Here is a 13,992-nt window from a genome sequence, read left to right as displayed (position 1 = left end):
GGGTGCTGTGCATCACCATTTCTGCTCTTTGAGAAGACTCTTATACTTCTGCCTCCCACTTTCCATTCTGCTGACTTTTCTCATTTTCCCAGGGTGCTTTCATTTAATTAATGTTATTTTAACTGGGTGTAGGGAGGCAAGTAAGATTAATAGATCTGTTCACTTTGCCACATTCAAATGGAAGTTTCCAGGGAACCTTTAGTCCTGTGTTAAAGCATTTTGATCTTTTAAGCTATTTATTTATGTTAAAATAAAGACATTGTATTTATTTCCTAGTATAATCAGGAAAAATAAACACTTACAAGAGCTGTTCCAAAATCTTATTAGCTTTTTCCATACAGATTATAGTGAAAGCACTATCTCTATTGTGACAGGCTTTTTAACATTAAAATTCAGCCCAGACTCTGGAAAAGACTGGCTATTTTCTGCTCTGTGGGGCCAATTCAGTGTTGGAAGAAGAAGAGGTGAGTGTCAGTGAATTTACCACTTATAGTGAACCTAAGAAGTAGCACAGGAAAAAAACAAAGAAAGCTTCTTAGAGAGGAGAAGGTAGGGAGGAGTTTCCCAAACAAATTCTACTGCCTTCATCGTCCTCCCCAGAGTCAGGACAAATGTGTGTTAGTCAGTTCTCCCATCACCAAGACACACTACCTGACACCCACCACGTACAAGAGGAGAGATTTCATTTGGCTCATGGTTTCAGTCCATTCAGTCCATGGTTGGCGGCCTCTAAGGCAGAAACACCATGGCAGAAGGGTAAGACAGAGCAAGGCTCCTCTGTTCATGGTAGCTGGGAAACAGAACAAGGGGACAGCGCCAGAGAACAACAGGCCAGGGGCTCCACACAGTTCCCACAGTCAGACCCCCACGAACTACCCAGACACACCCAAACGCTTGCTTGCCTAATCCTCTTGGGGGCCCTTAAGCCAATCAAGTTGACCCAATTAAACTTAACCACTATACCATAATAATGAAACTCTACCAAACAAAAAGAATTTGCTACCCCAGCTGTGGTCAAGTCCAGCAGAAATCAGAACCACAAAATCCTAACAGAACTGGAGACCTCAGGCAAACCCTGGAACCTTGCCACAGTAGACTGTCAATCAGCACACTGAATGTGGCCCCTGGGAAGGGAAGGTCACTTGACACATAGCAAGGATGGCACTGTTACCGCTGCTCCCTTCCTCTCCCTCTCTGTTTCTCTGAGGAAATTTCATTTTCTGTTTTGGATTCTTTCCTTGCCAGTGTCCATTATTCTTGGTGAAGTCATGAAAACATCTAATTTCTTTTTGCTTGGTTTCCTTGCTTTTATGAGCTTTGGCGGAAGCTGAATCTGAAATCCAGTTACCGTTATTCATTTGACTATTGTTTGAAAAGGCAAACAGATAGGTCCTGAACCCTATTACAGCCCATGGATGTCTCCTCTGGCCTCAGGTCTGCTGGAATGCACTGTACTACCCTTGCGGGAGGACTTCCTATTAATATTTATCAGGCACTATTTGCTGTCTAATCCTCTTACCCTCTAACGTGTTTTAGCCACTCGATGCAGCATAAAAACACACCATGGTAACTATGTACTTAAGAGCGTGTGTTCTTGGCCCTTGAATCTGAACCAAGAAAGGAAACCAAACAATGATCAACTCATAAAATGAAATGCCCAAATTAGATTTTGTTCTTCCCAAGACCCAGCCCCCAGGATTATGATGACTAATGTAGCAAATAGAGTGACGCATAGAGATTTTAAGTCCTGGGGAAAAGCTCAGGCTCTGGCCACATGTCAGGGGGTCAAAAACTAGGAGAGGGTGGCCTGCTTGGAGTGGCCTTGCCCAATGCTAAAGCAATGTTTGGAAAGAAATGAAGTGTTTTTCTCATCCAGTTCTATCTGAAATCTCCTGGAGCAAAGCCATGATCTGTGGTTTTCTAGCCTTGACTTGCTCTTAGGAATGGTGGCCTAATTCCTATGGAGCTGACTGTGGTACAGCCCTGGGTTAATACTTTGCAGTGGAGTTAGAAATGAAGGTTGTGGTTGCCCTGACAGGAAGAAAGGAGAGAACAAAAGGATTTGGGAGGAGACTTTGGGAGTGTTTGGGAGAGAATTTCTGGGGTGTTGAATTCTTAACGGGGGGGGGGGGGGCTAGATTCTTAGATGTGTTTCTTTTATGCAAGTCCAGCAAGCTATATATTTATAACATGTGCACTGATGATATAATTTTTCGATGAATAGTATTTTAAAAGTTAATCAGTGATTACACCTTTTGTGATTCTGATAAAGGATAGTCTCCTATCTAGGAAATCTTACAAAACCACACATTTTGCATTAAATCCTGGAAGTTTCCTTACCCTCTCCCCTGGCCAAAGTCCTGGACAGAGCTAGAGAGGATCTAGAGAATCCGGGAGGATCCTCTGTCTTTTGTGTTCTCCACTTTCCCTCATTTTCACTCTATTTCCATTCAGTTGGAGAGTTTCAGCTGCACTTCTGGCATACAGGCTGCCTGCCTGTCCCTTATGGTTGATACTTGTGCCAGCTTAAGAAGTTTAGAAGTTTAACTAAAAGCCTCAGCAGGGAGCCATAAACATCCCCAGCCTGTGCAAGAGGAGGGTAAGGAGATTTTGTGACTGTTACACTGGCCTGGTTGGGGGTTGGCTTGTGTACCAAATAAAGGAAGAAAAGATAACAGCAGAGCTACTGTTGCTGACTGCTGCCTTGAAGGGTTGCCCCTGTGCTGTGCCATCCTGCCTCGGAGCCTGCTGATTATGGACTGAAACCTCCGCAAACAGTGAGCTAAATAAACCTTTCCTTCTTTCATTTTGAGTGTCTGGTATTTTTGTCTCAGCAATGAGAAAAAAGTAACCAAGACACTTGTCTCTGGCTTCTTTTGTCCCCACTGCTTCCTGGGCCACCCTGTGTTCACCATATGATAGACTCCTGCTCAAAACCTACACGCCCTTCTCACTACTAACCAGAACAAATACAGACCTCTCAAACAAGATCTGCAGAAGCTTACCAGCCCCGGTCTTTCTACCCAGCTCCATCTTGGACCTTTTCTAACTTCAGTCTGCAATCTCAATGAAATTTTCGCTATGTCCATTCATTCCTGCCTTTAGATTTCCATTGTTTGCATCCAAAACTCCATCTCTTTCCAAGAAACTCATAAAATACACCAACTGAATTCTGCCTCCTCCGAAAAAAGATTTCTTGACTACGCCAACCAAGATGTCTCCGTTTTTGAACTCTATAGCACTCTTTACCTCTGCTCTTATTACATGATTCTGTGTCTTTCATCATCCATTCATTTTATAATCTGTTATCTTGCTTGAACTTCATCTGTTTTGATTGCTGCTATAACTACTACCATAGTGGCTTAAACCAACGCAAATTTATCTAAGAGTTCTGTGTGTCAGAAGTCTAATATGGGTCTCACTGAGTGAAACTCAAGGCAGACAGGGTTACTGTGCCCTAGGAGAGAATCTATCATCTTCTTTTTCTAGCTTCTAGGAGCTTTCTGGATCTCTTGGTTTGTATGTCTATTCTCCATCATCCTGGACAAGAGCAGTCTTTCTCATATGTCATCACTCTGACCATCTGTTCTGCCCCTGATTCCTCTTAAGACTTGGTGATTGCAGGGAGCCCACCCAGCTAATCTTACTTTACAGTCAACTGATTAGCAACTGTAATTGCATCTGCAGCCTAAATTCCTCTTTGCCATATAAGGTAACATATTCACAAGTTCCAGGGATTATGATATAAACATCTCTGGGGAGTCACTGTCTTGCCCTGCCACAATGCATTCATTATTAAACACTTTTTTTTCTACCATAATTTTATTACCTGTATGATTTATTCATAAGTGTGCTCATTCTATAAGTGAGTATCTGCTGCTTTTTGGTCTGGCATCTATTTACATCTCTTCTAATGTATTATCTCAATTTTTTCCTTGGAAATCATTTCCTTCCTCACTTTCAGACTATGTGAACTACATGTGAGAAGAGGAGGAAAACCTTACCTCAGCTCTTCCCCTGGCCACAGTAAAATATTTTGTAGAAATAGTGGGGGAAAGACACGTAGTCTTTGCTACTGAGCTTAACTAGAATCTACAGGCTCCAAGAACACCAGGAGAAGCCTGGAAATGAAGCCAGAACTAGGAAAGCAAGATCTGAAAGAGTATTAATGCCATCATTTGAAGGTCCTGCATTAAGCCACACCCAAAAGTCGGCTCAGCCTTCGAGGTTTTCAATTACAAGATCTACGCATTTTAAAAAATTAAAGTTAGTTAAATCTGTACAACTTCAAGTCTCCTAAGTGAAGCATATTCACTCACACTACCCACCTGCATCATGTCAGGCCTTATACACAGGGGACGTATCCTTTATAGAGCTTATAATCTAATGGAGAAGCCTGACAAAAGACTGAGATTTCAATGGAATATTGCTGTTATAATTGAGATCATGAGAGCGTTCAGCATAAACATGTCATGTAAAATTTGAGGTAAGGGAACAATTAAACTGACATAGCAGGAAAAATATTACTTCTCCAGGATAAGGTGGGACAGAGCTGCTGAGTATGTTCCAGGGGAAGGAAGAGCACATGCAAAGGGTAGAAACCAATAGACTCTCTACTCACTTTCCAAGTGTAAACTGTGCCCCTACAACCAAAATATAAATACTCAGTGTTCGCATTTTAAAGTCTTCCTAGCTTAGGAACGATACCTAGTACAGAAGACTTGCTCAAGACAAGTTGTTGATCAGTTACTATGTGTCCTAATATTCAAGGCTAATTCAGACCTCTATTTTCTTTTTCTTCAATGGCAGGTTCTAACTTTACATATTTAGATTTAAGCTGACATTATAATAATACCTAGAAGAGTAACATCAGAAAGTCATTAACCCTTTTTGAGCCCTTATCCTGTATAAGGCACTACTGTATTTTGCATGTATAATTTAATATTTAAAATTATTCTTTGAGATAGCTATTATTATTATTGCCATTTTATAAATAAGCAGATACAACAAGAAAAGGTTAGCAATTTGCTGAGCATGGCAGACACTTCCAGTTGACTTACCCATCTTTCTCCTCTTTCTTTCTTGCTAGAAGAACATAGGTTTTGTTCTAGTGTGTCAAGACATGGAGTCCGCCCCTAGATTCAGGAAAAATGCCCCATTAGCCTCCCTACAGTGATCCCATCTTCACTGGACTTGATTATGTGTGTTAGGCACAATTATAGACCTTAAGATGCAAAGAATTCATACTGACCTAAGTAGACCCATGAGAGAGACTCATGTTCTGCTTTTTGGCATTGCCAGCAGCATGGAGCTCCTAGACCTGGGCTGGTCATCTGGAACCATGAAGTGAGCCATCTAAAAGAATAAGCCAGCAGACTAAGGATGACAGTGTGGAAAGATAAAAAGAAACTATGTCCTTAAATGTCAAGTTGCCAAACCAGCCATGCCTGGCGCTGCCTTCCCTCTGGGCTCCTCGCAATACGTCATGCTGCATTTCTCCTAATGTAAGATGCCATCAGTTATAGCACGCACCATTACATTGAGACTAAGGAAGAAAATGCCAAGCCAACTATGACGCTATATTCTCCTACCACTTGAAATTTTTACTTTATACTTAGTAAAAGAGTGCACTTGGACTTATTTACAGTGAGATTGTAGTTTTTATAAAGCCTATCCTATGGTACACTCATGAATAAATGTCTTTTCAAAATATATATTCACAATAAATATACAAAAGGAGTCAATTAGTCAAGGCATTTCTAAATCTTACAGCACTGAGAATATAACTCTCCCAAGCCATTCATCTATTACAAGTCACCAATGTTCAAGTTTTTCCACATATGGCTGTCCTCTAGACCATAAAAAATATTGATGACACAATGTTCTGTAAGAGGCATCACTGCATAATCTCTTGGGTACATTCCCAAGACACCATCAGCCTCCTGCAGGTTTGATACATAAGGACAAATTGTGGCAACTGCATGATATACCAATATCAGAGATGTTAAAAACACAAAAGCTATGTCTGTATATGCACACATTTTGGGTTTAAAAAAAAAAAGAGAGGTTAATCACTTTCTTATTGTTAAAACATTTCCAGTTTGGTTCCTGCAGTTAGTAGACAAAAACTTTTCGTCTGACTCATAATGGTCACCAGCACAGAAAGTGACAGAACTGGGCTTTGACCAGGCATCTAAATCCAGTCTACATTACTAACCACTAGATTAAACAACTTTGTGTTTAAAGTAGCAGATCTGAATACTGATATGACTATGGAGTATGATGTTGAGAAAGATTGTAAGACTTTGGTCTATTATTTATGATGGCCATGAAATTCTGAACCGTGAGTCAGACACAAGACATGGATTTATTTTTCTTAGATAATTATCTCTACTCTCAACTTTCATTCAAAGCCATGGATTCACATAGCTGGAATAGGACCATTTTCAACATATACACTTCAGAGAAAATGGGCAGGACCCTCACCAGGGGCCACACACGCTGCATATTATGCAACTGCAACAGTACCATTCACATGTACTATGGTGTAAATGGCAATCCTTGCTTTTTTATTCTTCATAGTGGTCTTCAGATAGTAATTCTCTATGTAAGCATCATGAATTTAACCTTCACAGCTAGTTGAAATAATTTACTCTGAAATGTTATATCCAGTATGAAAGTCAGGTTATTTTTATGTCCAAATCTTTCCTATTTAAATCATAGTCTCTTCTTATGCTGTAGATATAAGAAAAATGCAAAGCCTTACCTGGCTGTGTAGCAGCTCAATACTCACCAAACATAAATGAATCATTAAAATTTTTAAAATACATTTGAAGGTATGCACCAAGGATTTAGCTTAGTGGTACAAGCACCTGCATGGTGAATGCGAGATCATGAGCTCAATACCCAATACCAAAAAAAAAATTTTTTTGAAGGCCATAACTGAGTCTCCTATTTCTCAATAGTTTCTCCAAGCTAAACAAACTCAATTTTTTAAACTATTATTGTGGGGAAGGAACTACCTATGCTAAACATTTTTTTATTTATGGCACCATTTCATCTTGACTATGATTCTCTGGGGTAAATATGTAATTATTTCTGTCTTACAGATGAAGAGTATAGTGGTTAAGTGGGTGCCTCTGCCCATATTCTATTGCTATAATGAAATACTTGTGGCTCGGCAATGTAAGAAGAGAGGAAGTTTATATACCTCATAGTTTTGGAGGCCAAAAGTCCAAGATTGGGTGGCCCTTTCTGGTGGGGCTGTGATAGAGCCCTTCCGGCCACATCAGCCATGGCAGGTGGTCCCATCGTGGAACCTCACAAGAGCAGTTTGCCTGTGACATGGGCAGCAGAGGGATTCAGGGGCCGGACTTGCTCTTTTGATAACAGCCAACTGTCATGGAAACTAGTTAAGTAAGGTGCCACAAAAACTACATTAGTCCCTTCCAAAGATGGTACCTCTGACGACTTAATCACCTTCCACTGGACCTCTTCTCTTTAAACCATCTTTTTAAAACCACTCGTGCTTCCATGTTGGAGACCAAATGTCCAACTGAAGAACTTTTAGAGGCATCTTCAAAACACATCCAAGCCACAGTTTGGTGTAAAGACTGAAATTAAACTACCTGGATCCAAAACCCTGAGTTTCACGTGGCTTGGGATGAGTCACTTTGTTTTTCTATGCTCCTGCCACTGAGTTCTGTACTGCAGACCTTGACTACGCCTGCTTCATGGACACCCCAGTACTTGACGCATTTGCCATAATGTCTGGCACTTGGTAAGTGATTGACACTCTTTTAGCTTGCATTGTGCATGACAGTTCCAACATCCCACTTAGTAGGAGGGACTCGAGTCACAGGATGCCTTTTCCCACTGTGCCTTTCCAACCCTATCATAGATTTGAAAGGCACTGAAGTGTTATACCCTCCTTGCTTTTATAATGAAGCACCACAGTCCACCATGCATCAGTTTTTCTGATTGAGGAGGATTTGGTTCTCAGAATAACCACTTTCTCCTCTCTGCCACTTGCTAATTACTTTAATGCTTTGAAAAGACCTATACCTTTAACACTTGGCCTTCTGGGCCTAGTCTTCAGCTTCCTATTAGCATGAATAGGAGAACTTTATACTTTAAATTAAAAAGCTCACTCATGAGCTACAATTTGGAGCCTCGTCCTGTTTTATGGCAAGAGATCGTCCTCTCACAAGGCCAAGCTGATCGAGGTTCCAAGGAGCTCGTGGGCCCAACACCTCCATGCCAACCTGGTACCCAGCCCAGCCCAGGAGGAAGTTCATGCTCAGAAACTCCAGAGACCAGAAAGTACCATTTGCTTGCCCTGGGGAATGCTTGTGTGAATTAGTGTCTCCTATTAAAGAATGAAATCCAAGATAATGCATTGTCCTAAAGGGCTCAGATGTCTTTAATTGTGGTCTTAGCTCCTCCCCCACGCCCAGGGACTTCTAATGAGTTCCAGCTCACATCCTGGATGAATTATGGTTGGAGGAGGGTGCGCACTCAGAGAAAATAAACTAACAGTGAGACTCATATTTACTGTTTAATTCACTCTATCCAAAAATAGTTTTCTTTTTAAAGAACATTTCTCAAATAGAGGAGTGAATGCTGATCAACTCTTCATGCTTCACACCAGAAGGAGAAAAAAATAGCAGTTTATAACCCACTGATCAATGGAGTAACATGAACTTGAAACATCTATGACTTTGATAATTTTTTACTATCCTGTGTACTAGCCTCAGTTTGATTAGCCTACAGAATAAGAATAGTATCTACCACAGGCAGTGTGAGAATTCACATCAGTAAACCACTTACATTGGGATAGGGTAGTGTTAGGTCTTTTCAAAAGTTACTATTTCATAATGTGATGCAAAATTGTCTATGAATTGAACTTGGTAAACTCAGCCTATATCCCTACTGATTTATATAATTTCAAAGGTACTTTATCTTTGTTCCTTACTTCTCCCAGACTTATAGCACCAATGGGTCTGAACTCTAGGTTTTTGTCTTTCTTGACCTCCCATTAAATATTCATGATCTGTATAAGCAAATTCCTAAATGCACTAGGGAATTGCTACTTAAAGGAAACCTAGGTTGAAGTAATGCAACTGCTGGTAAAGTGAATAATCACCACTTAAATGATCTGCTTTGTAAGTCAGTGTACTGAGTTTCAACAAGCTGAATGCACGCACTGGGGCTTGCTCCATTTTGAGTCCCCAGCACTGTCGTTTAGCATGAAGGGAATTGAGTAGAATTTTTACATGGAAAGGAAAGGAAAGGAAAGGAAAGGAAAGGAAAGGAAAGGAAAGGAAAGGAAAGGGGAAAAGAAAGGAAAGGAGAGGGGCGGGGAAAGGAAGGGAGGGGAGGGGAGGGGAGAGGAAGGGAGGGGAGGGGAGGGGAGGGGGGGAGGTTGCCCATAGTTTTCTTTTTAAGTGATGGAGGATGATTATTGTTGTTGATATTGTTGCTTAAAATTTTTATTTCTTTAAGAGTAATTTTAGGTCTGCAGCAAAATTGAGAGAATAGTACTGAGATAACCCATATGACCTCTGCCCTCACATTTGTACAGCCTCCCCCACTGTCGACATCACCCACCAGCATGGAACAGTTACTACAACTGATGAACCGACCCCCATCTATCTACCATTCCTACCCACATCCACAGTTACACTGGGGCTCATGCTTCAGTTGTACATTTCATAGGTTTGGACAAATGTCCAATGACACATATTACAAAGTAGTTTCACTGCTTTAAAAAGTCTCTGAGCTCCACCTCTCTATCCCTGTCTCTCTGCTAACTTCTGGTTACTGGCAACTTCTGGTCTCTTTTTACTGTCTCCATCAGTAAGATTTGTATTTTGTTTTTTCTATAATTCCTTCCTCTTCCTGAATTTGGAAGAGGAAAAGCCCTCTCAGCAAGGGTCATCCCAGCCCTGGAGATGAGGCAGGGCTTTGCATGCAAGCGTATGAACGTGGGAGTGGCTGTTTGAGATGGAAGCTGAACTTCTGAACTGGAACCTGGGTCTGGGTAATGATGGGGGACAGACAGGAAGCAACTTGTCCAGGTCACTATCATCTCTCTTCCCAGCACGTCTTGTATGCACCCCTCATGAGACTGCTGGGTCCATACCTAGAAGTAACCAGAGCCCTTAGGGACTCCAGTCAAGGGTATCATGACCTCCTCCTCAGCTCTGGGCAATGAGTCATCCTCTGGCTTCTCCAGTGATTAAAAGATGAATGCAAATACTCTTGCCCTCTGGGAAAACGTGGAGTGTAAAAATGAAGCCTCAGCCATTATTTAGAGGTTTAATATCCACCTTGGTCCTGGCAGGCACTTCAGAATATAAGGAGGCTCTCTGAGAACAAGCCAAAGCTAGAGGACTAGAAATGGAAATACCTGTGGGTGTCTTCACCGCCGTTCCAGTTGTGGTTAAAAAATTCAGTCACATTTCTGGAAATACTATTTCTGCAAAAGGAAAAAACCTTGAGTTTTACATTTTGAGTTAGCACTTTTACTTCTCAGAGGAAAGCCCTTCTCTTTAGCACCACTTGTTCAGGCGCATTGACAGTTCTGTCTCTCGCAGGAGGAAAATTTCAGTTCTAAGAGGCTTTTCCTATGCTCAAACTTCACGGAAAGTCATCTGTCCAGGTAACAGCTATCGTCTTAACTGGCTGAGGTGTCACCCAGTTCTGGACTAAGTTGTATCCTCTTTCCAGGTCTGGGGAGTGGTTTGTCCCCTTGTCACATCCACTTTTAAAAGTGTCCACTCCTGATGGAACTGTGACACAGGAAACGGGGGTTTCCCTCCTTACAAGTCAGTCTCTACCTGGCCCTGTCCATCCTCAGACCTTCTGTGTCTTCTCTCTGAGCCTCAGTTTTACCCTTCCATATGAAAGAATGCTGCAGTGTCCCCTCAATATGTCCTCAATATGTCCCCTCACATAACAGTCACCCCAAGGCAACCTCTTGCCTCTAGCATTTTCATTTCCTCTTCCCTACTGAGAGGCATGGGGACATTTTGAAATCCCATCGCTGCCCTGGACCTGAGGGAGGTTCTGGGTCAGAGTGTGTGAGACTACTTCCCGGCTCTCTCCACCTAAGGATAACCCACTGTTATCCTTCGCTGAAGCTGTCCCGTTGTGGCGTGAGGTCTGCCAGCAGACGAGCGGCCTCTTCACAGAATACAGGGTCCTACCTTTAGGTCTCCAGACTTCCTCACCCTCCCATGAGTTCAAGACACAGCAGGAGGTAAGGAGAAAATACAGGGGAATTATACCATCTTCACCCTGTCTCCAGGTATTTGTGTGACTCCTCAAAGATCTCAAGGAAGAAGGGTGTTGAAGGCATTAAGATGGGGCCTGGCACATAGAAAGAGTTCCATCAGTCTACAAAGAGTGAATCTCCTAATATTTTGTTTTGAAATTCTGTATCACCATGGGGATTTTTGGTTTTTAAAATGAACTTTTTAAAAAGACAAAGTTTTCCTTATTAATAAGTCTAATAAATATTTAACCAGTTAATTAATTTGTTCATATGGCTGGGGATGTAGCTCAAAGACAGAGTGCTTACCTAGCATGTGCAAGGCTTGAGGATCAATCCCCAGAAAGAAAGAAAAAACAGAAAGAAAAAGAGAGACAGGGGGAAGGAAGGAAAGAGCGAGAGACAGAGAGACAGGAAGGAAGGAAGGAAGGAAGGAAGGAAGGAAGGAAGGAAGGAAGGAAGGAAGGAAGGAAGGGAGGGAGGGAGGAAGGAAGGAAGGAAGGAAGGAAGGAAGGAAAGGAAGGAAGGAAAGGAAGGAAGGAAGGAAGGAAAGGAAGGAAGGAAGGAAGGAAGGAAGGAAGGAAGGAAGGAAGGAAGGAAGAAAGGAAGAAAGAAAGAGTCCCCGCATGTGGCCGTGATCCTGACGTCTGTGCTGACACAGGTCTGTATACATAATAGGAGCTCAAAAATTGCTCACTGAACTATTCATTTTTGAAAAATGAGATCCAAATCTGCTGAAGACAAATCCTTTTCTCTGCACTGGACGTGGGGGAAGGCGTGCTGGTGGTTCCGCTGGGATCCCAAAGGACAAAGGCCCACACTGGCTAGAAAGTGGGGAAAGTGGGGCGCCCCCACCCACAGCAGTCCTGCTTCATAGTCTGGCTTCACAATTATGTGATGGGATTCTCCTACAACACAAGTGGTTGAGTTGGGTTTGGGGAGGTTTTGAGATGAATGGGCCCAGAGAAGTCCCCTTGGCTTAAAATCCTAAAGAAGGTGAGAATTGCTGAGCTAAGGGGTTCACTTTACCTCAACATGGGGTGAAGCGGAAATAACACAGAGGCAAAGAAGCTATGCTTATAATTGCGCCTCGCGTTTAGTAGGTGTGCAATTGGGGGATGATTGGATGAGCAAGAGGACGCTTGAGCCCAGATAGGCTCCTTGCTTTCCACCTTTCTTTGTTCTGAGAGTCACCAAGCTACGTGCTTGCTGGATATCACCTTGGCTACCTTAAGGTTGAAAACCAACATAAACAGACAAAACATCCCCCAAAACATAGTCCATTAGTGCATGTATGGGAACAAACCCCTAGCATACCACACTCCTAGCCCTACCATCAATTTAAAAAAACTGGCTACCTCAGAGTACCCTATGTTCTATTCATCATGGCCATCTACTATATATAAGAACCAGAAAGCAAAGATTGAGGCAGATGAAGGAAGAGAACAGAATAGAATTTCTGCCCTCAAAAAACCTGCAACCTGGATGGAAAAGAGGCAAACATACAGCTACAGACTTATTCATAATGAGATGTGCGTGTTAAGTCCTTTTGGAAGACAGAGTCATTTCATGCTACAGGTTTGCAGAACAGCAGCTGATGCCTTTGAAAACTGCAGCAGTGAGAAAAGAGAGAGATGAGATTGCCTGAGTCACGGGCATGAGTCAGATCCAGACAGGAGGTGGCCACAGCAGGGACAGTTCCAGAGCCCCACAGAGACTATGTCTCCATTTGCCACCAGTGGGGGAATCCTCAGAGAAGACATGGGAGTCTCTACTAATAATAACAGCTACCGGTGTCAGGCATGAAGTCAAGCATCTGACATGAATTATCTCAGGAACTGCTTTCAGCAACTCCCACTTGAGATGAAACAGTATGTTCAGGTCCAGTTGAATTATCCCAAATGTCAGCTTCCTTTGTATATATGGCTAGTCTTTTTAGCAGGGCGATGACCAAAGCGGTACTACAAGGTATGGTCCATTTCTAGAAAGCTCTTCAAAAGGTGTGAGATCTACATGGATAATTTTTTCAGCTACTGTCATTTTACCTGCAATTGGAGAAGCCATGGATGCTCAGGCAGGAAGCTGGAAGAAGGCACGCCCTTGATAAGTCCTTTGAATGGAGCAAACCCCAGATTGCCCACTCCAAGTGACTCTTTCCTGCACGGCTAAGCCATGGCCACCTGACCTTTGGAGTTTGCAGCAGAGTGCTGTCTTAACACATGCAGGTTAGCAGTATGAGCACCTTGTTTACAGACTGTGAGACAAAGACTTGGGGATTGTCCTTACTCACAAATTAGCAAATCCAATATTCGAATCCAGACCAGTGCTGAACAAGGCTGGTTAACTTGAAAAGTAAACTGATAGCCCATAAAGGTACTCCAAAATTACTCTTAAAAACCAAGCAAGCAAGCAACTTTTAGACAGCTCTGGTAGCCTTAGTTATACCCTTTTATTAGACGTTGTAGGACCCTCTTCCCCAGCCCATCATTACAGAATCTTCTGGAAGGCAGAAACAGAATATCATCATGCCAGTAGCACCCCCTTCTTTCCTTCTCCCCAGTTTCTGGCTTGGGCCAAATAGAAACCCCAAAATAATGGGTGAAGCTTTTTTAAAAAAGTTGCCCAGGGTAAAAATCATTCCTGAGAAAGTCACTTGTTTGTGCATGGCTGTGAGTAGTTGTGCGTATCTATTCTTGAGTGTGGCACACCATACACAT

The sequence above is a fragment of the Cavia porcellus genome, unplaced genomic scaffold, assembly GCF_034190915.1.
Source record: "Cavia porcellus strain 051 isolate PalLab524CR breed Dunkin Hartley unplaced genomic scaffold, mCavPor4.1 scaffold_19, whole genome shotgun sequence".
NCBI lineage: Eukaryota > Metazoa > Chordata > Mammalia > Rodentia > Caviidae > Cavia > Cavia porcellus.
This window is presented reverse-complemented; position numbering follows the sequence as displayed.